This window comes from Furipterus horrens, unplaced genomic scaffold (assembly GCF_987537825.1).
Source record: "Furipterus horrens unplaced genomic scaffold, mFurHor1.1.pri manual_scaffold_3, whole genome shotgun sequence".
In the NCBI taxonomy this organism is placed as follows: Eukaryota; Metazoa; Chordata; class Mammalia; order Chiroptera; family Furipteridae; genus Furipterus; species Furipterus horrens.
The window spans coordinates 25,967,614-25,994,618 of NW_028327173.1; the positions used below are offsets into that span (position 1 = coordinate 25,967,614).

Below are 27,005 nucleotides of genomic sequence, written 5' to 3' on the forward strand. Positions count from 1 at the left end.
AGAGCATAGATAATGCTGAAAAGCATTCAGAGAATGAGGATATCTTGTCAAAAAGAAAACGCATTTGGTTAATGGAGCTTAGTGATGATGAAGAAAACATTACTTAATTCATATTAATATGTAATACTTTTGATGAAAATTGCTTTAATAATATTTCTCTTATAAAAATATAATAGTATGTTTTTTTAAATTTTGGAACCCACCCCTCCCCTTTGTATTAGTTCTTTGTTTCATATAACACGGATTCACATAACATGGCATTTGTTAGGAACCTAACAACCGTGTTATACGGAGGTTACCTGTACTTAGTATTCCTCAGCTTCTCACTGGGGTTTGTGACCTAAAAAAAAGTTAAGAACTAGCATTTTATAAGGATTTGGGGCTCCTGCTCACATAGCTAGTAAGTGGCAAAGTTGGATCTTGAGATAGATTCTGGACTCCAGGTGTCTTGACTCTACAACCAAAGTTCTTTCCACTGTACCCTGTTATTCATACTCTTCTGGATAAATAGTGGAATAATGCCAGGAAACACACACACATGAGCTGAACTGTTATTTAATGTTTGCCTTTCTCATCCACAGCCTTATTTCATGCTAAGTACCTGGTCTCTTAGATTAGGTGACCTCAGAAATACTGTGATTCTCATAGTAATACATTATAGAACTTATATATTAAAAATGTATTTATTTATTTTAGAGAGAGGAAAGGAGGCAGGGAGGGAGGGAGAGGGAGAAGGAGGGGAAGGGAGAGACAGAGAGACAGACATTGATCTCTTGCTCCACCCATTTATACATTCATTGGTTGGTTCTTCTATGTGCATTGACCTGGGATTGAACCTGCAATCTTGGCATAGCAGGATGATGCTCTAACCAACTGAGTTACTCCAACCAGGGAGAATATATATATATATACACACACTGCATTCCACTGTCTAACTTAAGCTCTGTAAGCATTAAACTCCCTTTTGACCTTTTAATCTTGCCCATTAAATTGTTCTTTGAGAAAAGGAATCATGCATTGTGCATCCCCTGTGACTCAGATCTTCACACAGTGGCTGGCTACCTTGTTGGTACTGTTGACTGACTAGTAGCATTTTAATTTTTCCCCTTTCTATTACCATAGCAGCTGTTAATGTTATTTAGCCTGATTTTTTCAAGTGAGTACACTCCCCTTTCTCTCTGTTTTCACAAGCTAGTTATACAGTTTCTCCACCTGCATCTAACTTGCATAATTGGGAGTTTTGTGGAATGTTATATTTTGCACCCTGAATTCTACCCCAACTCACCCCAACCTGCATGGCAGGTTGCTCAGAAAAACTTCAGACTTTGGGGAGGGGTATCTCTTTTGTGAGGGGTTAATCAGTGGAGTCTGACTCAGTTGGTTCTTCATGGTTCTCTAGGATGCCAAGGTAAGATGAGCCAGAGTACCAAGCTCAGGTTTGGAAAACATTGGTTCTTTCCATGTTTTCTCATTGGCTTGATGTGTGACTTTTGGACAGGTTACTTAACCTCCATTTTCTCACCTGTAAATGAAACTTTAGTTATTTTTGTAAAAATATTTTTAAAGATGAATATAATAATGCAGATGAATCACTTAACAACAGAAATGCTATAGAAATTTCAGAGTGTCTCCCTCTGGTTATAATCTGTGTAGTTTATCCTAAGAGCTTGTAACTATCAGGGAGGGGGGTGGTGGTGTCATTTTTAAAAAAAATTACACTTAAAAAGAAGTCCTCTCCTGGGGTTATGTATATTGATTTTAGAGAGAGGGGAAAGGAGGAATGGAAGGAGGGGGAGAGAAGGAGAGGGAGAGAGCGAGAGGGAAGGGTGGGGAGAGAGAGAGAGAGACAGATGTGAGAGAGAAACATTGATTGGTTGCCTTCCATATATACCCGATCAGGGTTCGAACCCGCAACCTAGGTATGTGCCCTGACCGAGGATCGAACCAGCACCCTTTTGGTGTATAGGACAATGCTTCAACAAACTGAGCCACTGACCAGGATGAGGGTGGCATCTTTTTGAGATTTTAATGGAGTAGAATGATTTTTTTTCTCCAAAGAACATTTTTAATATTAAACTATAACTTTTATGACATGTTATATTATTACATGATACATACATACATATATTTACATTCTGGTGCCAGAGACCTAAGAGAACTTAGGTTTAGATACAACAAACTGAACTGAAAATAGAAAATAGTTGCTTATGAATTAAATAAAATTCTGTAATTTTCCTTAAGATTTATGTCACCTCCTGTAATTTCTAAGTTTTTGTGCAGTAACTGTACTTGCACACTGGTAGCTTCAATAACAAAATTATAAACTATAGTAAATTTTATTTTCAAAATAAAATGCATTCTTTGAGTTAAACATTTGGATTTAGACTATGGTTAAACTAAGCAGTATATTCTTAGAAATCTCCTCAGAAATTATAAACTGAAATATACCTTGTCAGTCTTTAAAGGAAATGTGTGCCATCATGGAGCAGAATGAAACTTGAAGCAGCTACTGAAATCATTGAAGCACAGAAAAACAAATCAGCTGAGTGAAATAGTACCCTGGCGTGGGGAGTGGGTGGATGGTATGTGGGCTATATTTTCTCCTTAGTTATGTGTGGAGAAGGTCCTGCCTCCCTGAACTGTGCTTTTAGCACTTAGGGAGTGGGCTTAACAGTTTCTGCTTCTCTCCCTGCCTTGGGCTGTGTGGATGTGCAGTGCCTCTGTGTGTGGCTGTATTCCAGTCTGTAAACGTGACTGCTGTAAGAAGAGTGCAGAGTTGGTTGTTTATTCTGTAAAACCTGTCCCGTTGCCATGTGATATTTGCTTAAGAGCTCCTGTGGTGGTGACATTCTGTGTTGAGAGCGGCCCTTTAAAGGTTTCGTTCTGAGATGTTAGATGAACCCCTAACTGCTCTCCTGAAAAGCATTTAAGCCTTTCTCCCTAGAGTTTAAACCAGAGGAGTGGTAATCCCAGTGGAACCTGGACTGGGGTCTAGAGATAAGGTGGCAGATGAGGCGGCAGATGATCTGCGGGGGCTGTTGTGGTCTTCTTGTCTAATTTGCACAAAGGAGGGGCCGGCTTCTCCTGGGGAGGTATTTCCGCTCACTGTAGCAAATGAGGGCGCGCAGAGGGCTGTAATGTAATGAGACTTCTCTGGTGACGTCACTTGTAAATGTGGTCAAAGTCCAGTTCTTGGGGGCTAGGAGACGCGGTAGGCGAGATCGGTTGGTTTGTACACTCTCACTTCTCAGCTGTCACTGCGCTATGGTGCCTGCTTCCAGCCAGTGAACCAACACAGCTGGGCCGGGCCATGAATGCTTACAAGTACCAGAAGTTCCTGGAGGGACTCAACAACCTTAGAGGTATTACAAGCCGTCTGGTTCCCTGCCTTTGTCCTTGTTGGTTGTGTGAACACTTACTGTGGTGTGTGTTGTATGGGGTCTGTACTTTCCATCAATCCCTTAGGGGCTTAGGGAGCCCTCTTACTCTGAGCTGGCCGTATTTTTTTGTGTGTTTAGGTAGTTACCTAGAAAGGATAGAGTTTGTAAATGTGATCATGGGTGTGTAGGTAAAAGGGAGTCCTCTCAGCTTCTTCGGCAGCAGTCTGTTCTTTTGCTTGAAGGGGCAGTGAATACATGTGCCCTGCTGTTTTGAGCTCAGCAGAGCTCTGGGCACTTCCTGGGCAATGGGGGTGGAGGGCTCTTGCCGTCCAGCGCTGCAGCCTCACCTAGGTGTAGCTAGGTTTCTTGGGCCAGATTTTCTACTTGCCTGTGTCTACAGTGAGTCAGAGTCCCATCTGGAAAGAACAGGGAGTCAGGAGTGGTTGTGGGGGGAGGAGTAATGCAGGTTGATAGGCCGGAGATGTCACTTTGAAGGGTAAATCAGTGACTTTCAAGGAGGAAACTTATATTAAAATGATACTTAAAGGGAATGGTGTTTGCTTTGCATGGTTGGAAAACTCTTAACTAACCATAGGTGAAAAAAATACTCTCCGATGTGACAACATAGGGGTCTTCTTGGCTAGTAAGGAGGAAAGTGAATGAAATCTTTTTACTTCGCCTTCTCTCATTTATAGGTGGTTTATTTCTATCTACTTAGGAAGATGCTCAAACCATCTCTCTTTGATTAGCAGTCAGGATTCTAGACCCAGAGCAACCATGGGGTGTGGAGAGAGTATGAGGAGTCAAGAAAGGAAAAGGCTGAAGTAGGCTTCTCCTGGGTTGAGAGGAATGGCAGGAGAGCTGGGCTCCCTTCCCATCAGGGTCTGCAGATACTTCACTTTATTTCATTGTCTGTTGGAGAACTGTTTCTAAGATTTCTTATATATGAAGAGCTTTGTATGCTACAAAGGAATATGCAACTGTAAAGTATTGTTCTGGTGATCTCTGTCTTCCCTTTTCTTGCCCCATGCCATAGAAACAATTTTTTTCCCCCAGATCTTCTGACAGCTGGAGCCAGCCCCCTGTAGGTTCAGGGCTCTGTAAGTTTATCACGCATCAGACAGGTCTTAGCAAGAATAAGTGACATTAACTGTTGCTTCCCTGTCAAAGGAAGTTTTGAGAGGGCAGAGAGTCTAGACTTCTTTATCTAGACTCATGGGGAAGAGCTGGGAGATGGGGAACAGAAACCAGTGGTGCTTCTCAGTGATTCTTCCAGTTTTTGGGTCATGTTGGGAGATAAAGGTTGGTGCAAGAATGTATCCTTGTCCCACACAAGGGCCCCCTTTTCTTGCCCTATTTCCTGTCTTATAGGGACTCTTCTATATTCCTGAGCATGATGCCCAACCAATAGGAGGAACCCTTTCCCTCCTGTGTTTAAAAAACACATGGAAGGCCCTGACTGGTGTGGCTCAGTTGGTTGAATGTCATCCTGCAAACTGAAAGGTTGCTGGTTCAATTCCTGGTCAGGGCACATGCCTAGCGTGCGACCCAGGTCCCTGGTTGGGGGCGCAAGAGGCAACTGATCCATGTTTCTCTCGCACACTGATGTTTCTCTACCTTTCTTTCTCCCTCCCTTCCCCTCGCTCTAAAAAAATAAATAAATAAAATCTTATAAAAAACACCCACACACATGGAAGAATTATCAAATTTAATTAACCTGCTCATTCCTTCAGTAGAAGAAAAGTCTCAGAGTAGAAATCCCAGGCCTTTTCTTGGATACTGAGCTCCTTAGTATAGTTTTACTTCCTATTACCCTTGGCCTCATTCTTCTGATAAAAGGCCAGAGCTTTTTGAAGATGGGCATGTGGTGAATAGGAACTGTAGGAGATTTACTTATCCATAGGATTGGGAAATATAACTTTTCCTTTTGGTTCCCCTTCATGTCAGGGTTTAGATGGGCAGTTAACCACACTAGGATGGCCACAGCTTACATGGATTCCTGAGGTTCTCAGGAGACCACACCATTTATAATTGTATTCTCCTCTGCTATATGTGCTTCAGGAACAAAGAGCAGGTTGACTGGTGGCGGGGGCCCTCTTTATATTCCTCCCATAAAACATCCGTGGAGGAAGGAATCTTCTTTTTTATTACCTAAATAGGAGTTGTTTTGGTCCCCAGTTTCCCTTAACTCTCCTGACGTTCTTGGTGGGGCTAATGGAACGAAATAGCTCTTGATTTGATCCTCTCAGGGGTGTAGAGGTTTAAAATTGCACCCTAGAAAAGGTTTTTCTGTTTTTGGAAGAGGGTGTCTTGAAACCAGCTTGGCAATCACTTGTTTTCTCAGCCCACCTATAAAGTTTTTTTCTCCCTCGCTGTCTTTACTAGGAATGAATAACAGCCTAGAATCTAGATGTACCATCATGGGGAGTGTTCCATATGGGTTTGAAATCAGAGAAGAGAAAAAGCCACAGCAGGAGCTGCTTCCACTCCACTCTTCCCACCCCGGACACTGGGGCTCTCCGCTATGCTATTTTGGTTTTATATCCCTAAGATGAACTCCAAAGCACTCAACTGCATTAAACAAGAGAATATATACACTTAGTTTAATGTGTGATATGTGGTCAGAATTCACCAAATGTTACTTCTCTCCTTTCTTTGTTTCTCTCAGTGACTTCTTTGAATCACAGCGAGTCCTGTGCCTGCTCTGGATCAGATCACCTTCAGACTCGGGAATAGTAGCCCTAGTCACTTAACAGCCTGTTTGACTCCAGGACTTGATCTTAACCGTAGGACAGTTATGATGGTTGAGACTGGAAGACAACAGCATTAGTAATATTAGTGATACCAGTAAACATTCAGCAAATGTTAGTTATAGATTAGGCATTGTTCTAAGCACTTTATGTGTATTAATCCATATAACTCTTATCCATATCATAGGTTGTTTACAGTGGTATACCCAAGGTGTGGCTGGCCTAAGAACGGGATTTATCTGTCCTGCTAAGGATATAATAGTCCCTGGGACTATGGCAGCCAAAGTGGCTGTACTGTACTGCTCTCTGATGCTGGGGAGCATATGAATCAGGAGAAAACAGTTATGTGTGTCCAAGTGTATGCATACAGCACATGTGGGTACCTTCCTCTCTGAAGGAGAGTAGCAGTATGGTGCTTTGGACTGAGGGCAACAGATCTTTTCTCTCCACACTAGACTCCTTGAGGTGTGCCCTGTTTTCTAATCCTTCATTCATGTATATACATTCTGTAATAGTATTTATGACATAAAACGTATAATACACATATAATGTGCAGTAATTTGTCGTGTTCATCCAAAGAAAGCATCTGATTAACTTTCTTCTAAGAACCTGAATCTTTTCCAGGTTGGAGAGTTCCTGGAAAGAGCACATGTCATTGTTTGGTTTAGTCCTTATAATCATTTCTGGAATGTTGCTATAGGTCTTAGACAGATATTCTGTCCTGGGCTTCTAGCAGACAATTACATATAAACCATTGTCTTTTTCAAAGTCTCCTGTTGATTTCACGTACTGTGTCCCCTGATTGTGGTGAACAGCTGCTTCCCTTCATTTCACCTGTATATTTGCGTTTCCAGACAGGCTGACAGGAAGAGGTAATTGGCCCCCTTCTTCATTTAGTTACTGACTGCTTTTCTTGACATGGTTCAGCTTGCAGCCATTCCTTCATCTAGTGGGTAGTTGCTGAAGGGAGCCCAGTGGGAGAATAGAGACATTGGCGAAGTCTTTCGAAGTCCTAGTTCCAGCTTCATGTGACTCTGGTGTTTGATGCCAGAATTGTAGTGCAGTATATATCCTATTGCTGCTGTTGCTTCTGGAAGGCTTTAACTTTTATTTCTCAAGCCTGCCCAAACCATAGTCATTGAATGATTTCTGCCTAGATGGACCTCTCCTATGGGTATGACAGGTTGAACAGTTGGCCCAAGTCCTGCTCTTTGGCAGAGCCCAGGCCTGTCCTATGGTTGATAGTTGTGGATTAATTAGGGAGCAGAGAGGTAGGTGAGGTAGAATGATGAGAAGGTGGTTCTCTAGGCTTTGATAAGAAGAACTTGTGATAGATCTGTGAGATAACGACTTATTAAAACAAAAACAAAAAACACTCCAACATATCCATATACTTTCTCCCTTCTCTTCCTTTGCATATGATCTTCTGTTCCCTTTGCCTAGAATAACCAAACTTTTGTTCATCCTGTAGTGCCTGGCTCAATCTCACTTGCCACCCCCGCTATAGTTTTTTTTTTTACATTCCTAGATAGAATTATTCTTTTTTACTCATCTGCATTGCCATAGAACTTTAAACATAACAATTTTAGAGCATGTTACATTATGTTATAGTTATTTTATTAAGTATTTGATTTTCCTGCTAGTCTATTTCTTGGGCCAAGTTTTCTGTTTCAGTTTTCTCATTTGTAAAATAAGGATGATAGAATTTATCTCACCAGATCTGGGAATTAAATGAGGTAGTAAACGTAACATCTGGCAGAGGGCAAGAGTCCAGGAGATGTTAGCCATTCAGTTGTTAAAGGTAGGAACTATGTCTCATTTATTCTTGTATTTTCCAGACCTAGCATGCTGCTTGGCAGATATTAAGCGTGAAAGAAACATTTGAAGAATTTTTTAATTGAACTAAACTCATGTATTCAGATGTCCTTCAGTTGTACCACAGGGGTTAAGAAATACTCTTAGAACGGTGCCTGGCCTATATATAAATTTATAAAACCCTTTTTTTTTTTGGTAGTTTTTCCTCTTCAGTACTAGATTATGACTCCCATAAGAAACTCCAGTCATTTTATCATCATACCTAATTTTTGGTCAGAAAACGATATTATCCATAACTGGCTATTTTGAAACATTAAATCCAATCTAAAAGAATGGAAATGTACTGCTCTAGAAAACATTGGAAAGATGGTATTACTAGTCTGTAAGCAGTTTCAAACAGGGTTTCCAGATATATTTTGGGCAGTGGCAACATTGTTGAATAAGTGAAGAAAGGTGACTAATGAGAAGGCACACACGCAATTTTGGTTCCAGTAGTTCATTGTGTTTGTCAAATCATCTTTCTCATTATCTTATAGCTTTACTTTGGACATTTACTTTGTCAACCAGCCTAGAAACCTGTTCTGTATTGCTATATCTTGCCAAGCAGGACAAGCCCTCACACCTCAACATGTACGCCTCAGAGAGTAGCCTTGTTGGGGGGGGGGGGGGCGCTTCTTTTCCCTCTTCAATGTGCCTAATAAAGAACCTTAGGGAAAAAAAATTTTCCCCTTTCCATTAAATTGATGCACTAAGAGGGAAGGGAGGGGGGAAGGGAAGGGAGTGGGGGGAGAGAGAGAGAGAGAGAGAGGGAGGGAGGGAGGGGGGAGAGAAATCAATATCGATTTGTTTTTCCATGCAGTCATACATTCACTGGTTGACTCCTGTAGGTGCCTTGACCAGGGTTCGAACCCACAAGCTTGGGGTATGGGAACAACGCTCTAACCAACTGCGCCACCCTGCCAGTGCTCCATCTATTTTTTTCTATCCATATGTATAAAATGTTTTTATATTGTTGTTATTATAATGTAATTCTCTTCTCATGTTTTTTTTTTTTGTGTGTGTGTGAGCATTTTTTTATGCCTTTAACTATTTCTCTCCAACATAATTTCTTGACAGCTGTATGGAATTTCCTCAAATGGAAATATTGTTTATTCAACATTCCCCAATTGGGGGGCATGTACATTTCTGATTTTTCACTGCTATAATATAATAATGAACAATCTTATAAATAAAAACTTCTGTGCATGTCTGATTATCTTTTTAGGATAATTTCTAGAAATGGAATTATTGGTCTTAATACATACATTATAATCTCTGGATGTCAGTTTTTAACTTTATTTCACTTTGAAAATTTACTGAGAGTACCTGTAACACTATGAATACCTTTCTGTTAGCCCTTGGGCACTTGCCCTCTAGGGACAGCCTTGTCTTCAGGCTTAGTGGCCAGCTGGATCAGATGTTTTATTATCCAGTTAATTTCATCATGGGATAGGTGCCAGGTGTCTCTTTCACTTAGTCAGCAGCTCCCACATGTTGTCATCACAGCACTGCACTGTTTTACTCTGACGGTTTTCTCCCAGCAGCTCTCGGCATTTAAATGGCTTCACTGATCCTCCCAACGCTAGTACTCTTGCTACTTGTATCAGGAGAGATCCATCAACGTTGATCAGGAAACTGCTCTATGAAGAATGACCTAATCAATGCTATTTGGAAACCCTGCATTGGAACCCCAGATTGTTCTGAAGTTGAGATTCTCTCTTTCTTTTCCTGCTGTTACTGAGTTGGCCCCAGTTAGTAAATTGGGCCAGCTTAACCTGATACAATAGGTTGACAAACTCTCCTTGCTTATGGGTATGTATCTGCCTTCGGAGGAAGCGGAGATGGTGCTGTGTGTTTAAATCAACATATTGGGACTGACAGCCTTAGGGTCAAATTACAGACTTGATTAGAGTACAGTCTTGTTTCTGACTGGGAGTTGACATCCTGTAGCAGACAATGTGGGATTTTCTAGCTGACGATAGACTGTGGGTATTTGGAGATTAGCTTGAGGCCTGAGAGAAGGAGGCACATGTATGGCACTTTGTGTGTAGATGATGGGAGGGTCAATAGGAATGTTTCTGCAGCAGCCAGGATAGTGGAAAGTGGCTTGAGTCACTGACTGGATTGCATCTTTCACGGTGAGAACTGTCTACTCTTCCTGTTCCCAGAGCCCTTAAGCAAACCTCTCACCATGGAGCAACTCTCTCCACTGCAAGCAATCTGGGAGTCTAATGTTTCTGTGGTGAGACCTGTCAACACCTTTAACAGCAGTAGGCACCTATAGACCCTCAGTAAATTCTGTACTTGTTTGGATGCTTGGCAGTTTTATATTGTTAAAGTTTATCCTCTTCTTAATTTTATATTTTTAGGCTTACTGTATGTCACTGGTCAAGAGAGGGACATCAGCACAAGTTCACATTGGGGTTGGCCTCTGTTGCTGCTGGTTTGAAATGTGTGGGGAGTATGGGGCTCCATGGTGTCATGGTTAGCACTCTGGACTCTCAAATGTGTGGAAGCAGTTTCGTGTTTTATTATTTTTGTTGTTGTTGTTAACTGGTGGTGAGTGCAACACTGTTCTTTCTTAAAGAATTAGCCTGTAGGCATTACTGTTGAGAAGTTAAGGCTCTTGTCTGCATATTCTGCCACAGTTTCTTTTGGCTTCTCTTCTGGAGGAACCCCAGGCTAGTAATCCTAATTATATATGTTATTCGTTACAATTGTGGAGATGGTCCCTCTGAATGAATACTACTCGCTAAACAGTATATTTTGCTCATTGTGGAGTGGCAGGAACCATTTGGCCAAAAAGTCCACTTAGTTTTCCCCATAATATAAGACACATTTTTCATTTTCAACAACAATTTTATCGATTGGAATATTTCGATTATGTTGGCTCTCTCCTGCATGGTATAACGTTGATTGTTCTCATTTAATGTCTTGATTTGATCGCTATCAACTGCAGCTGGTCTACCTGACTGTGGAGCATCATCCAGAGAGAAATCTCCAGCATGAAACTTCACAAATCACTTTGATATTATCAGTCACAGCACTTTCTCCATTCACTGCACAAATCTTTTTTTTGCATTTCAGTTGTGTTTTTACCTTTCTTAAAATAATAAAGTATAATATGCTGAAAATGTTATGTATTTTCTTCCATCGTCAGTATTAAAATGGGTACACAAAAATTCACCAATTTTGATTTTTTTTTTTTAAATGCATGTGGAAATGACAGCTGTCACAATACAATCTAACAAAATTGTTTCGGATGAAGTGAAAGACTACTAAGTGCTAATAGAGCCATCTTATGGGGAAAAAACTTTGGGGCAACCCAATATTTATGGCAAGTGCCATTATAGAAATATGAACAAATTGCTGTGAGGAGGGAGGTGGGGTGATTTCTAAAGGCAACAGGGTGGGTGATTGGGAAGACTTCATAGTGGACTTGGTATGTAAGCTGAATCTTGAAGTTGGTAGGAATTTACCAGTTAAGAAGGGAGAAGAGGTATTCTGAGAAGACAACAGGTAGGCAAAGGAATAGATTCATGAAAACCTCTGTATCCTCTGGGGAAGAATGAGAAACATTACGAAGTAGGAAGCTGGGTAGGTGATATATAAGGCTGGAATGGAAAGTTGAGTCTGTTATAAATGGCTAAGAAATAACATAGGCATGTAAGGGCACTAGATGTTTTTAAGCCTGAGGAATGACATAAGCAATCAAGTCTTTTTTTGTTTGTTTGTTTCGGTTTGGTTTTGTTTTTTGTGGGAGAGAGGTATAACTCCAGCAGCAGTATGAAAGGTCATGTGGTCACTTACAGGGAAGTGGGGTTTCAGTTAAATCATTAAGTGTGTGTACCTGATTTGGGTTTGTCTAGCATGTGAGAAGTAAAGGGAGCAGGCATATGAAATCCTTCTATAAGAAGTTTGGTTTTAAAAACAGTTTATGTTGAACTACAGCTGGAGTGGAGATCCAGTTTTCACCATAGCTCAAGTTGAACCTGACCTTGTGTTGTGCAATGCTTTGTGTTTGGGTTGGTATTTCCTGGGACTGGTCAGATGATATACTTCAGTGAGAGGCATGTGGAGTAGCTGTTGACCAGGTGTCATTGATAAGAAGGAGAGAAGAAGCCCATTTAGCTCTGATTAGGGCTTCTGTTTCTTTGACATTCTCTGGGCTGCAGTACTTGGCCCAAGGCTCCATCTTCACATGACTCTTTACAGGTAGAGTTGGAGTGTTGATTTCATTTTGTGTTGGAATGTTGCCGGTTTGACCCTGTGGTAACCTCCCTGCCTATTTAAAAAATTATTTTCCTTGCGATGGCCAGGTGGTTCAGTTGGTTGGAGAATCGTCCATACACCAAAAGGTTCCAGGTTTGATTCCTGGTGAGGGCACATACCTACATTGCGGGTTCAATTGGAAGGCAACCAATCGATGTTTTTCTCTTTCTCTTTCTACCCCCTGCTTCCTTTCTCTCTAAAATCAATAAAAACTTACCCTTGGGTGAGGATTTTTTAAAAATGTCTCTTGCTTTAGTTTTAATGAGGTACATTTTTTGGTTTTCCTTCACTTATCTGATTGCTGTTTGTCTGCCTCTGCTGTGTCTTTTCCTTTTTCTGACTCTAACTTTGATCATTTGCTGAGGGGTGAGGCAATCTGGTAAGGTGGGAGTAACACAGGCTTTGGATCCAGGCTAGCTTGGGTTGAAATCCAAGTGTCTACATTACTTGGGGCAAGTTACTCACTTTCTCTGAGCTTCAGTTTTCTCATCTATAAAGTGGGGATAGTAATATCTCTAACATAAAATTATGAGGGTAAATGAAATGGCATAGGTAAAGCCCCTGACACAGAAACTTATGGTGCAAACAGAGCTGGCATTACTATTGTGCTACTCCTGACCTTTCCTTTCTCTAGCTGCTTCTTCTGGCTTCAGCTTTTCTTTTAAATTGCAAACTCCCACATCTGTCTTCTACTACTTAAAATCTCTCGATTTTGAAGGTGTTCTAAAAATTGTGGTAGGAGACATGTCACACGAGATCTACCCTCTCAATGACTTTTTACATGTATGGTACAGTATTGTTAACTATATGCATGTTTAATGCCAGCAGATCTCTAGAACTTTTTCATCTTTCATGACTGAAACTCTATACTGGTTGAACAGCCACTTCCCACTTCCCCCTCTCTCCAGCCCCTGGCGAACCACTGTTCTATTGTACTTTCTGCCTCTATAAGTTTAACTGCTTTAAATACCTCATATAAGTGAAATCATGCAGTATTTGCCCTTCCGTGACTGGTTTATTCCACTTAGCATAATGTCCTCAGAGTTCATCCTGTTGGACATTGACAGGATTGCCTTCTTTTTTTCTTCTTTTTTAAGGCTGAATAATATTCTATTGTAGGTATAAAAACCTCTTAATTTCTAGTCTCTTTTTTCAACTGCCTACAGGACAGCTATATTTGGATATCACCACAAACTCAGTATTTTCAAAACCCAGCTTAGACTTGGCTTTCCTTCCTTATTCCCCATTTTCAGCAGTTGTGTTCACATTCTTCCAGTCTCTGAGATCAGAAACCCTGGTGACATCTTTGACTCTTCTCTCTTCCTCAATCCCATTTTCTGTCACCGAGTTCTTTTGTTTCTTCAGAATTTCTGTTAAATTTGCCCTTTCCTTCTCACCCCCGGCGCCATGACTCTGGGCCAGTCACTCATCACCTCACGCATGAGTTACTGCAAGGGCCTCATTTTGTTTGCTGTGTCCTGCCTCTCCCTTTTAGTTAACACTGCCAGCTGCTGCTTAGTGTTTTCTAGTCCCAAAAGTAAGAAAGAGCTTTTATGCTATGACCGCCCCCCCCGCCCCGCCCCCCCCATTATCCAGGCTTATCTCACATAATTTCCTAGAACACAGCTTTAGCTCTAGACAGATTCATCTCCTCGTGGTGCTTTGAAGTGCTTCATTCAGCCCGTCCTCAGCCTTTTCTTGTGCAGTTCTCTTTACCTGGAATGCCCTTGTTCTTTATACTTAACTGGCATCTATCCATTTCTTCAGCCTCACTTCAGCCCTTTCTTCTGCATGAAGACTTCTTTGATGATCATCATCCACCTCAATATATCACTTTCTCACACTCCAGTTTTCTCTCCATATTAAAATCGTAAGCTATTTGAGGGAACTGTTTGTGGATGTTATATTTTGGTAACTCACGGTACCTAGCTCATACCTAGCCAAGTTTAAATGTTCGTTACTGAGCACTTACAAGGTGTGGTGACCAAAGTGAATCATTCTTTCATTTGGCAAATATGTGTGAGCATTTACCATATGTACTGTGCTAGGTACTGGCATCCAGCAAGAAACCCACAGTGAGGAGACTAGTTATACTGTACTTCGTCGGCAGCCGTCCGTCTCGAGAGACGATGGTGTAGCTTCTTAAGAGTCTATCTGCACCGCCGAGAATGGTTGTGCAGTCCGACTCGGGAGTGACACGGTATATGTCTCCTCCCGTGTTGAATCGACATCTTGCGATGACGCTGGAGTGTCCTCTCCAGTGAAGCTGAAGCTACAGAGCCTGGGCAGGGTGATATGGAGGGTCTGCTGTTGCCCATGCAGCAGACCCCCCCTCTCTTCGCAGCTGAAGGGTCCAAGGGAAAGACGGAGTCAATACAGCTTGGCTTCAGGTGCGCCGCAGGAGTTGCCGGTGTTGACTACAACGTCAAACCGCCTTAGGGACTCCGGCTCCGGATTTTCTGTCGGGGTTTACTCCCTTAGCCTTTCCCCTGAAGAGGTATGCCGCAAGGCAGCGGAGGTTTTTTGGAGTCAGAGTTTTCCTTCTCTGATGTGCCCTGACTGGAAGATCGAACCAGCGACACTTAGCTCGCAGGCCGACGCTCAATCCACTGAGCCAAACCAGCCAGGGCTAATATACTGTACTTAAGCAGACAAATAGTGGTGGGTTGACTGAATTTGAGGAAACTAGGTCAGACTTAAGCGAGGACAAATGACAAGAAGAGGAAGCCTATAGGAAATAAGGCATAAGTTAATTTGTATAGGGGAAAGGTATTTAATGGATTCATTCTGCAAATCACTTATTGAATGTCCACTGATATCAGTTTATTCCAGATATTGGGGATATACCAGAGAACAGGCCAAGTCTCTTCCATTGTAGAGCTTATATTCTAACATGTAGAGGCATTTTAAAAATGAAAAGCACCTAATATTGGGTGAAGCCCATCTGTAGGAGATCAGCAGTGAAAGAGTTAATATGCTTGTTAGGGTCTAAGGCTTTGTTGAAACAGATGGATTCTCTAGGGAGTGCTTTAAGGGAGATTAGAGAAGACTGGGCTGAGGAGGGCCTAAGACCTCTCTCCCTCACTCCAGAGCACACACACCTGCTGTTCTGGCCCCCAGTGAGCTATGTAACTTGTCCCCCACTTGGTAGGCACTTAACTTACAGGCTTGTCATTGTGGCTATATGCTTCTGGCATTTTTATTTTCCTTTCCTGATCTTTATTTATTGTTCAACATCAATGAAGTCTCATTTTAATTTAACAGACGTTGGGACTAGTTTGTGTTCCTTCTGGCTCTATTTATTTTTATATAATTGTGAGCTGGTCTATATATGTTATTTTTCCAATCCATTTTTTATTGTAAAATACACATAACATAGAAGTTACCATTGTAATATTTTAAACGTATACAATTTATTGACATCAAGTACATTTACAATGTTGTACAATCATCACAATGATCCAGTTTCAGAATTTTTTCATAACCCCAAATGGAAATTCCATACCCATTAAGCATTCATTCTTCCTCTCCTCCCCCAGCCCCTGGCAACTTCAATCTGCTTTTTAACTTACCTATTGTGGAATTTCATATAATTGAAATAATATAACATATGGCCTTTTGTGTATGGTTCCTTCACTTAGCATATACAAATATGTTTGCGTGCCTTTTTCATGTGACATTATAAGGATTTTTTTTTTTTTTTTAGTGTTTCTTTATAGTCATTACAAGTTAAGTTGTAATGTCGATAATGGCTTCACTTAGCCATTCTCATATTGTTGAATATTTGGCTTGTTTTCAAGTTGTTCCTGTTCTAAAAAACTGCTGCAATGGACATCTTCCTACTGTGCTCTGCCACCTTTCAGAGGATTCTGTATGTTGCACACCAGCTGCAGAAGAACCATTGTTCTTGATTAGTATTGTGTGGCCTGTTATCAAACTCTGTGGGAGAACAGTCGAGTAATGAATTTTATATAGAAGGGAGCATTATATTTTGCAACAGAAGGGCTTGATCACCAGGGAATGGCAGGGAAAAGTTTTTCTTTCTATTCGCTGAGAAATCTTTTCTGACACTCCCTCTACCCCCTTGGGTGTGGGATGGAACTGATTATAGCAGTTGAAGGTTAAATGTTTTATTCATTTCTCCATTCATTCAACAAATATGTGAGAACCTACTATATGTCAGTCATTTGAAACTTGCCAGTGCTTGAACCTGGGTGAGCAGTGCCTATTACTCCATTGGCGGCCTTTGATACTACCTGAGAGCAAATAGGACCTACTTCCAGGGTAATCAGAGATGATTCAGAATCCTGAGCCACCTGAGGCTTTATTACCTCATGGTTTAATACCTCAAGGTTTGGTACTATTATAGATAATACTCATACATTAGTTTGAAAGCCTGGCTGAGACTCCTCATACCTGGCAACTCTTGTTCCCCGCTGTGACAGAGACCTGGCTGCTAGGAGATGTGTTACTGGGCCTGTGTTCTCATAGTGGTTTTGTTCTTAATATACTGAGCCAGGGCAGCAAGGGGAGGCTGCTGTTGACTGGGTAGTGATAGTGATGCTACTGTGTTTATGCAAAGGATGGGGTATCAGATTCTGAAGTTAGCCCAGATATATCTGGGATTAGTGCTGCTGACCCCTGCTTGTCTTCTGAGAGACTGTCCCCCTATCCTTTTCCCCCTTACTGAGCTATTATATAAAATCGTCTGATTTCTCTCTACCTGTTGGGAAAACGTCTACCACTTACGGCCATTCAGTGCCACACACTATGCCTCTGAAACCCAGTGTTGAGTGGAGAAAGCCCCTGAAACAGTTGCCAGGCCTTACAAGTTTACTTAGCACACTGCTGAAACTGAGTTGTTGATCTCCGGGGAGAAGCAGAGTCTGGGGAGGAGCACCCTTCCCCGCAACTCCTCCCCCCACCCATTAGGCCTGATCGCTGCCCTCTTTCACCTATCATTTGCTGCTTTTCTTTCACTCTCAGGGTTTGGTCTGTTATGTGTCTATGTCTTCAGACGTCTTTTTCCTAGTGTATTTTAAAAACTCTTGAACACTCAGGGAGGGGGAGGGGAGAAAGGACTTAGACCATCAGCACTAGGGACTTTACTCTCTCTCTCTCTCCCTAGACCCTGAAGTTAACTGAATGGGCCTGGAGTTCCTGAGGGGCCGCTGTGTTTGTGTTTCAGCGGGCTGGCTTTACTGAGTGGGACACAAAAGCCTAAGGCAGAAGCCATTCCCACAAGCCTAACATTTTCATATTTCTCTGCCAAAAAATCTTTGGTTAGGGTTAAGAATAACTGGTCTGTTTGTGGAAATACCAAGGGCTTTTGTTTGCCAGAAGAAAAGGGCTTTTGATTAAAGGCCTTCTTCTCATTTTTTCCCCCCTTTTCCTTAAGCTGCTGTGGGAAGACGTCAGAGCCTCTGAAGGTGCTGTGTTCGAGGGGTTTGGGGGCAGGAAAGATAACAGAATAGAGCGAGGAGAGACCTAGTCATGCTTTGCCAGCCATTTACGCAGAGATGAAAAAAAGAAAAATCTGTCCAATTTTTGTTGACTGCTTTTGCTAGTCTTTCTTTCTTCCCATATTTTATGAAGTCTATCCAAAACAGTAATTCCTGAAGGACCTGTAGGGGTGTTCTGACCTTGAACCCTGTTATACCACTTAGTGTGATTTTGGGCAACTTACTTAACCTTTCTCTTTAAGCCAGAGTTTCTCAGCTAGAAAATGAGGATTATAAAAGTACCATTTTCATAGAATTGTAATGAGAATTGAATGAATTAACAATATGTAGAAAATACTTAAACAGTGCCTGGAACATAATAAGTACTCAGTAAATGTCAACTACTATTTCAGTAAATATTACTACTATGGCAAATGTTAAGTGTAGCTTTATTTTCCTCATTACAAATTTAAAATGTGGCTTTCTAGGGTTAAAAGAGTCAGGTCTTTGTCTTTTTAGAATAAAAAGGAGACATACGTTCCTATCAGTAATGACTTTTATCAGAGGCAGAGGGACAGGTTTATTCTCTACGTGGACACATCTCAGAGGCTCAGAGTCTCTTTAGTTGAATGTCAGCAAGGGAATCTATTTCATTAAGAGAACTTATTCTTTGATAAAGGTGTGAAAGTGTGTCATGACTGCAGGAAATCATCCATTTTTTTGGTCTTTGAGGGCAGTGAAGTTTCATGGGCCTCAGAAGACCCTGAACCAGCCTCTATAGAGGAGAGGCTCCTAAGTCTTACAAATATACATTAGTGAGGCAGACACAGGAGGCATCTGAGTAGGGAAAGGGTGCATCCTTAAGGGCTGGGCTGTTCCTAATGACTTTTAGTATCAGGTCTTGGAGTATCATGAATGGAGGCTCTGAGCCAGTGCCTGGCCACTGCATTTCCCTGGGCACAACTGAGAGACCTGCGGAAGGACCTGCCCCAAGCCTCTGGGTTCTTTTACAAGCTGCCACCTCCTTTCCCAAATTGCTGGGAGTGGCTAAGGAAGTGACACAGAAAGTTGCCCTTTTCTATATTGTCTTTAGTTTTTAGGGAGGATGTCAATGTCTGAACCACCCCCCACCCATCCCCTGGAAGGTGAAGTCTCATCCTACTTTTGCAGGAAGTTAGATCTTAAAGTCAGCACATAAAGTGAAAATCCCAAATAATCAAAATTATCCTTAAAAGATGTCTGAAGTAACCCATCAATCAAAGCCTATAAACATGGTTTTGTGTATAGTTGGCCTATAATTAGGGGCCATTCTCAAATACTAGAATCATATTCCGAACTCAAGGTGCTCACAGTGTGAGATGCACGTGGGAACTTCGACTTGCTGACATCTCAGATTCTCTTATCTCATGTTCAACCTGGTCTGTAACCTCACCTTGGTATAGAACTTCATCCAGTGGAGTTGTGGGTAAACCTCTCCACGTGTTTAAATCATTTCTCTTCCTCTGTTCAAGTTTGTAAGATTAAGTTCAATTGTGTTGTGATTCTCCTGTCTTTTTCTTTTTTTCTTTCTTTTCTTCTTCATTCTTCATTTTGTAAACCTCCTTTTCTTCTTCTACACCTGTTTTTATAGCTCTTAGCAATTCTTCCCTTGTCCAGAATGCTTATTTGTATGTTTGCCTGTTGCATATCTTAATTATTTTCAGTGTTGAGGATTCTTGAAAGGGTGGTTGGGAGAGATAGTAAATGGGAAGGGAGGGCCCCTAATAGTTTTCATTTAAATTCTGTAGTCATAGCTTTTACTTTCCTCCTTTGAAGTCCTGTACTAACGTTTGATTCCTATCCCTTGTAGAGAAGGCCCTTTCTTTCATTTCCTTCTCCCTTGAGGTCGTTCTTCTGTAGAAAATTTCTGCTTATGCTGGGCCACTTACAAATGAATTTTTGTTATACCTACTAAGCATCACTGATTTAGCTCGAGATCTTTAGCTGGTTCTTGGGTGAACCTCAAATTCACATTTATCACAGAGATGGATGAGAAACAGAGCCCACCCAGAGAGGTCAAAGGACAGACGCTTTCCCAGGTCACACAGCTGGTTATTGACAAGCTGAAACCATGACCCAGGTTCCTGACTCTAGGTTGAATGCCTTTCCTCTAAATCACATTGCTTGCCTTTGAAGCCTTGAATAGGGACAGTCCTTTGTAAGAACTTTTGACTGTCTCCTCCCCCCCCCCCAGCCTTATTTTCTTTTGTTTAATTTGATTTCATTTCCTTTCCTTAACAAAAATGCTAGACAATATGAACTTCAAGAGGGTTAAAATTAGTTCTGTTTCAAAGATGTATTGAAGAATTATGAGGCATCTCTTGGGATAGTCTAGAGACTTAGGGCTGTGTTATGACTTGTAAGACTGGGATTCACTGTCAAAGGCCTGGAGATTTGAGAAAAGGGAAGTGGGTAGACCATAGTTGCAGGGCAGTAGTCTGTGTAGGTAATTACCTGGAACGCAGAAAGTAGTTAAGCTCAACAAACATTTGATGAATTCCACTCCTTGCAAGGTACAGGTCTAGGTCTTGGGAATACAAACCTGGTCCCTGCTTTCAAGGAACTTAACAGTCACCCTGGTTTAACTTGAGAAAAGAAGGTAATACAGTATTCCCTCACTTATCGCAGGTATTATGTTCTAGGACACCCCCCCCCCCCCGCTATAGGTGAAAATCCGCGAAGTAGGAACCTTACATTTATTTTAGTATTTATATATTTGTTTTAGTATTTATATATATATATTTAAGGCTTTATAAACCCTTCCCACACACTTATAAACCGTTCCCAGTCCCTTATTAACCTTTCCCACTCCCTTATTAACCTTTTCCACACTTTTATAAGCACTACTTATGTTCTTAAACATATTCTATACTCTTAAACCTATGTAACTTTAACATGTATACAGTACCGCAAAATCCTGCGATATAGCGAAAAATCCGTGATAAATAATTAAATATAATATTTTAAAAAATTCCACGATATAGTGAGGCCGCAATAAGTGAACTGCGATATAGAGAGGGACTACTGTATGTATAACAGGAGAGATACTACCTCAGTGAGGCTGTACTTTCTCTTGTCCTGATTTGGTCACAGACCTGGAGGAGATGGAGTTGCTATTCATTGGAACCTTGGAAAAACTCCAAAATACAAAGCACTGAATGTAGTTCGGTTGTAAAATAGGGCAAGGTGGGGTTTTGCACCGGGTCTCAAGGGCCCAGTTTTATTGACTCACTGAAAAGGGCAGCTGGGAAAAACATGGGGTTCCTTATACCCTTTCCTCTCTTTTCCTGGTGTTCCTCCTCCTAGGAGCTACTGGTAAGCATTAAACTAAACTAGGTAATTCATATTTCCTCTCTCTCTCAACTATTTCTTTAGAGCGGGGGGGGGGGGGGCGGTCTATCAGAAAAAAAAATAAGAAAAATGATTTGTTAAAAATAGCCCTTGCTGCATTGAAATCACACAATTAATCAGGCCTGGGAGAAGTTTATATGGTAACTGTTTTCAGACATTGAGGCAGTAGGAGCTTCTGGCTGGTGGGGGCGCGGTGAGGAGCAGGCGGCTACAGTTCTGATACTAGCTACTCTGTCCCTATCCTATCCTTTTAATTGTTGTCTGGCTCTATTAGCTTTTGTTGGTTTAAAACATCACATTGTAACACAGGTCAAAGCTGTAGTCCTCAATCCTAAGGAAAGAAAATGGGTTATTTTTGCCATATGTGTTTCTTCTTTGCCCAAGAAAAACCACAAAACAAAATACAGAAAAATGAACAGCTAAAACCCTCCAATAAAACAAAAACTTCTGTAACCACCGTGATTGACTTGTGGAGCCTCAGGTGTTGGAATTCTAAACAGTTTCTTATGTAAGAATTTTCCAGATTGATGGCTAATGTTCGTCAGGCCCCGTCTACCATCACTTTGCTGTATAAGAAGGGAACATCAGAGGTGGGGTTTAGGAGTCATTCCACGTGTCATTCATAATATTTTTATTGCTAATGGAGAGGGGGGCAGTGGTGGTGGTAGAGGTGTTTGTGTGGGTAGAGGAAGACTATGTCCACTTTCTAATTGGCATTGGTAATAAAACCTTTCAGATGGCCAGCTCCACCAGGTGACTTTGAGAAAATGTCTCAGTTCTGCTCTATGCACTGTTTACTTTGCTGTCTCTACAGCAGCTGCAGTGAATGGGAGAGATATGGCCTTCTGAAGTGCCCTTAGGCTGTTCCCAGTGACCTTCAAGTCCTAAGAATCATTTGGGTGAGAAGAATGCTGAAATCCTGTAGCTGTTTAGTTCAAAAGAAAAGCTGCACTGCCATGGTGATAAAGCTCCCAATTGAATAAGGAAAATGGCACTTTCCAAGAATCTGGGTGGTAGTTATTTTAATCAAGTTGAGAAATGGGATCACTGAGAAGGGGATTTCCGCAGTATCCCGGCTGTCCGGGAAACCGTTATTCCCCACTGCCTTCTATTTACAAATTCCGGGAGGGGAACAGGAGGCCTCATGGCTGTAGCCCTGTCTGTAGTAAGGCCGGCATGCACAGAGGCCCGCCAGCTTACTGCTTTACAGTTACACTGTAATGTTTCCTTTTAAAAATACTTTTTGTACTGGACATTATCTGAGTACCTCACAGGTACTGTGTTTGTGTTAGCATCCTTCCTGAAATCCGAAAATACAAGTAACATACAAATACATAATAGTTCATAAACCTTGCTCTTAAGGAAGCTGACTTGGGATTTCCCTCATCTTTTTATCCTATCAGACCCCTTGAGAGGGGTGGTAAGAACATTTCTCTCTTTTTCCCTCCCTGGTTCACCTAACTGTGGCAAATAGTTGCTAGATTCAGCAACATTCTTTCCCAAATGATTCCTAAGGCATGAGGGTCACTGAGATTTATTTTTGAGTTCATAACCTTGGGTTGAGGGAAAGCAGTTGTCCTTACTGAATTCCCTTGTGGAGGCTTTCAGCTGCCCAGACACCCCCACGTCTTTGCCAGGCACATTCCAGCAGTCTTAAAGCTCTGACCCTCAGGAGTAAACTTCTGGTCTGGCGTCTCACTCACGGAATCCCTTCATGAGCTATGGCCATGGCATGAGTTAGGTATCAGATTGGAAAGCTGAAGGAACAGGTGGCCTGTGAGCTTAATATAAAACTTCCGGCTTTGATAAAGTGGTTTTCAAGTCTTACGCTTATTGAAAGTTCCCTTCTGCTTTCTTGTCAGCTTTAGCCACCTCTCTCTCTCTCTTTTAAGTAAATTTTATTGATTATGCTGTTACAGTTGTCCCAGTTTCTTTTCCCTTTGCTCCCCTCTTGATGGTCTCTTTAGTGCCCTTCCAGGATTTTTTAGGAGCATGCTGGAGGCTCTGTCTGAATATAAGCAGTTAAACCACAGTAAACTTGTGGAGAATGATTAAACAGTGATTAAGTGTTTTTTTAACTTCTGTTTGCAGGGAAGAAATGGAAATCATCAGGAAAAAAGATTGGTAATTTTGACCAAAGTCATCTTATCTTAAGGTTGGCCAAGGCTGCCTGCTTTTATTCGGGCTCATTTTTAGCTGCAAGGTGATCTCCCCCACACACTTCTTTACTGATAACCTATCTTCGTCTTTACTCACATTTCTCTCATTCTCTCTCCCTCCCTCTCTCCCCAATCTCTCCTCTCTCTCCCTCTCTCCTCTCCCTACCTCCACCTCTGCCTGTTTCCTCCCCACCCCATGTTGTTTTAATTGGTCTAGGAAAACCAGTTATACCCAGATCAGAGTTGGAGTAGGACTTGGCTGCCCTTCTGTTTGTTTTGTCCTTGAAGGTCTCGGTATGAAGCATGGATAGGAGATTTGGGATATATGAAAGCCATTGGACTAGTAGTAAAAGCACCAGATAAGGAATTGAAGATTCTTGGATTTGAATCACAGCAGTGCTGCTTGTGAGCTGTGTGATCTTGGGCAGGTTACTTAAGCTCTGTAAATCTCAGTTTCCTCTCCTGTAAAATGTGGGTGATAATTTCTACATGCAGAGTAGGAATTAGAGATGATTAGAGTTATATATGTAAAGATCATTGCCTGGCACACACAGTAGGCATTTAATTATGTTTGAAAGTGGGAGTTTTGCTGTGTGATAGAGGTCAGAGTTGATCGGAGGCTTTAGAGAGTACCTTTGGTGGCTTTTTGCCTATTTAACTACATAATGTTAATTGTTTAGTTTATATGTTATAGTATAAAGTTACCCTATTCTTTGCCTTTATTCTAATCTAGTAAGTGTAGTAGCAACCCAAAGAAGAGCTGGGAGGGCTGTTAGCACCCCCAGATTCTTCACCACAACCACCCCCACTACTCTAGATAAATTTAAGCAAAGTGTTTGTTATAGAAATACAACATTAAGACTTACTACTATTACTTATCCTCTTCCAACCAGATTGTTACAAAGAAGTCTATTTCATATAAAATTTCTGGTTACCTACTCTGGTACTGATGCACAGGTCTGTATATCTCAGGAATGATTTGTGGCCAGTTTATATAAAGGAAGATGTAAGAGTTTCTGAACACTTTTTATTTTGCTATATTTTAGGTACTTGTGGTAGAGGTCATGGTTATTTTATCCTTTTTTCTTTATTAAAGTGGAATAAGCCAAAGCCGGTGGGGCCTGGCTATTTCTTTCAGCTCTGGTGGTGCCTGACTAAGTCTTTAGGTCTTAGGTCTTAAGAGCGCTCAGTTGTTTTGGAAACTTGTTAAAAAGCATAATGTGTTGCTTTGCAATGTGAAAGACACTTTGCAGTTTTATAATCAGTACCTTTTAGCATATTCTTTTTGGGAGGGGTCCTCAAAAATAGTGTTTCTAGTGTACTTAGTATTTGATAAGAGCATAAGGAAATTTGAGTGTTTTTGTCTTGAAGTATTAAAAAACAGTGGCTTGGATTGCTTTTTATTTAATATGTTCATGAATTGGAAGGCTTATTGTTGAAGATGATAGTACTCCCCACGTTAATTCAATGCCATCCCTATCAAATCCCTGCTGCCTTTTTTTTTTTTTTTTTTTTTTTTTTTGGTAGAAATTGACAAGCTGATCCTAAATTCATATGGAAATGCAAAGGACCCATTAATAGCCTTTTTAAAGATTATTTAGAATAATCTTGAAAAAGAATAAAATTGGAGGACTTACTCTTCCCAGTTTGAAAACTTAATCACAAAGCTATTGTAACCAAGAGAGTGTGGTAATGGCATGTGAATAGACATACAGATCAATGCAATGGATTGCAAGTCCAAAAATAACTCCCTGCATTTATGGTTGTTTTTGATAAACATGCCAAGACAATTCCATGTGGAAAGAATGGTCTTTTCAACAGAGTATACTGGAACAATGGATATCCATATACAAAACAATGAAGTTGAACCCCTACCTCACACCATATTTAAAAGTTAGCTTGAAATGGCTTATAGACCTATGGGTTAGAGTTAAAACTATAAAACTCTTAGAATAAAATTTAGGAATAAATCATTGTGACCTTGGATTAAGCAGCTGTTTCTTGACTATAACACCAAAGCACAAGTGACAAATGAAAAGAAAAAAAATAGATAAACTGGACTTGATCAAAATTAAAAACTTTGTATTTCTAAGGATACTATTAAAAAAGTGAAAAGACACCCCCACAGAATGGAAGAATGGACAAAAAATTTGAATAGACATTTCTCCAGAGAAGATATATATAAATAGCCAATAAGTATGCACATGAAAAGATGCTCAACATCATTAGTCATTAGGAAAATGCAAATCAAAAGCACAATGAGATGCCACTTCATACCCATTGGAATGGCTACTATAATAAAAAAGACATATGGACTATGTGGAGACATTGAAACACTCATACATTGCTGGAGGGAATGTAAAATAGTGCAGCTGCTTTGGAAAACAATTTTGTGGTTCCTCAAAAAGTTAAAGATAGAGTTGCCACATGACCCAGTAATTACACTAAGTATATATCCAATAGAAATAAAAATGTGTATCTATACAAAACTTGTACACAAATGCTCATAGCAACATTATTCATAATAGCTCAAAAGTGGAAACAACCCGAATATCCATCAGTTGATGAATGCGTAAACAAAATGTGGCATATCCATACAATGGAATACTTTTCAGCAATAAAAAAGAATGTAATTGATGCTAAAATGAATCAGACTTGAAACTATTATTTTCAGTGAAAAAAGCCAGGCACAAAACACCACATATTGTATGATTTCATTATAAAGAACAGGCAAATCCGTAGAGACAATAAGTAGACTGGTGGTTGCCAGGAGCAGGGAGCGTGGAAATGTAAGTGATACAGGGTTTCTTTTGGGGATAATGGTACTGAAATGTTCTGAAATTACATAACATAGTGGTGATGGTTGCACAACTCTGTGAATGTACTAAGATCTATTGAATTGTATGCCTCAAAAAGATGAATTAATTGTATATGTGAATTAAATTTGTAAAGCTGTTATCAAAAACATTTAGGGTGATTTGTATACACATGAATAGCATTTTGTCAGTTTGTACTTGGCCCTTTATCTCTGCCACCACAAGTGTTGAAGTTCGAGCTTCACTATCTTGAGCACTGGGTAGGTTACTGTTGCCTCAAAGACCTAAGATAAATTCAGATTTGCAACCAATTCTTGCAGAATAATTTATGGCGTTTTGTACCAGGAACCAACTCTTTCAAGGTAAATGCTCTGAGGTTAAAGCGTTTCCAAGTTTTAAGTGTGACCTTCTGTGTCCTATTCCCTTATTTATCCTCTTAACTGTGTATCGCACTAGAATAGATAATGTATGTTTCAGATTCCAGGCCCCATTCCGAGCTCCATCAAGAACCTCACATCTTTTATTTCTTATCTTTTTCGTCCAGGTTGTTGATCTTGCTCTGAAGCATTCTTTCCTGGGAGATGTGGAGATAGTAAGGGAGTAGCTGCTAGGAGGTGCCCTGCTTCCAGATGATTAACTAAAACAGCCATTTTCAACATTTTTCATTTCACGGCACACATAAACTAATTACTAAAATTCTGCGACACACCAAAAAATATGTCTCTTGCTGATCTGACAAAAAATAGGTGTAATTTTGATTCATTCACACTGGATAGCTGTTGTTGTGTTGGCTGTTGTCAATTTTTTTATTCGACACGCTAAGGAAAAAGAGGTCAGTGCCCTGATTAAATAGCCAGGTATTGCATGCTCTGAAAATTCTTGTGGCACACTGGTTGAAAATCGCCATGCTAAAAGAATGAATTGCCTGGAAGGGGCTTAGGCC

At 40.8% G+C, this 27,005-nt stretch overlaps 1 protein-coding gene across 1 annotated transcript in view; it reads left to right on the plus strand.

The window, feature by feature from the left end:
- The window catches only part of MACF1 (microtubule actin crosslinking factor 1), a 311,616-nt gene that overhangs the window by 45,416 nt on the left and 239,195 nt on the right, over positions 1–27,005 (plus strand). The gene's annotated exons all lie outside the window — the stretch shown is intronic.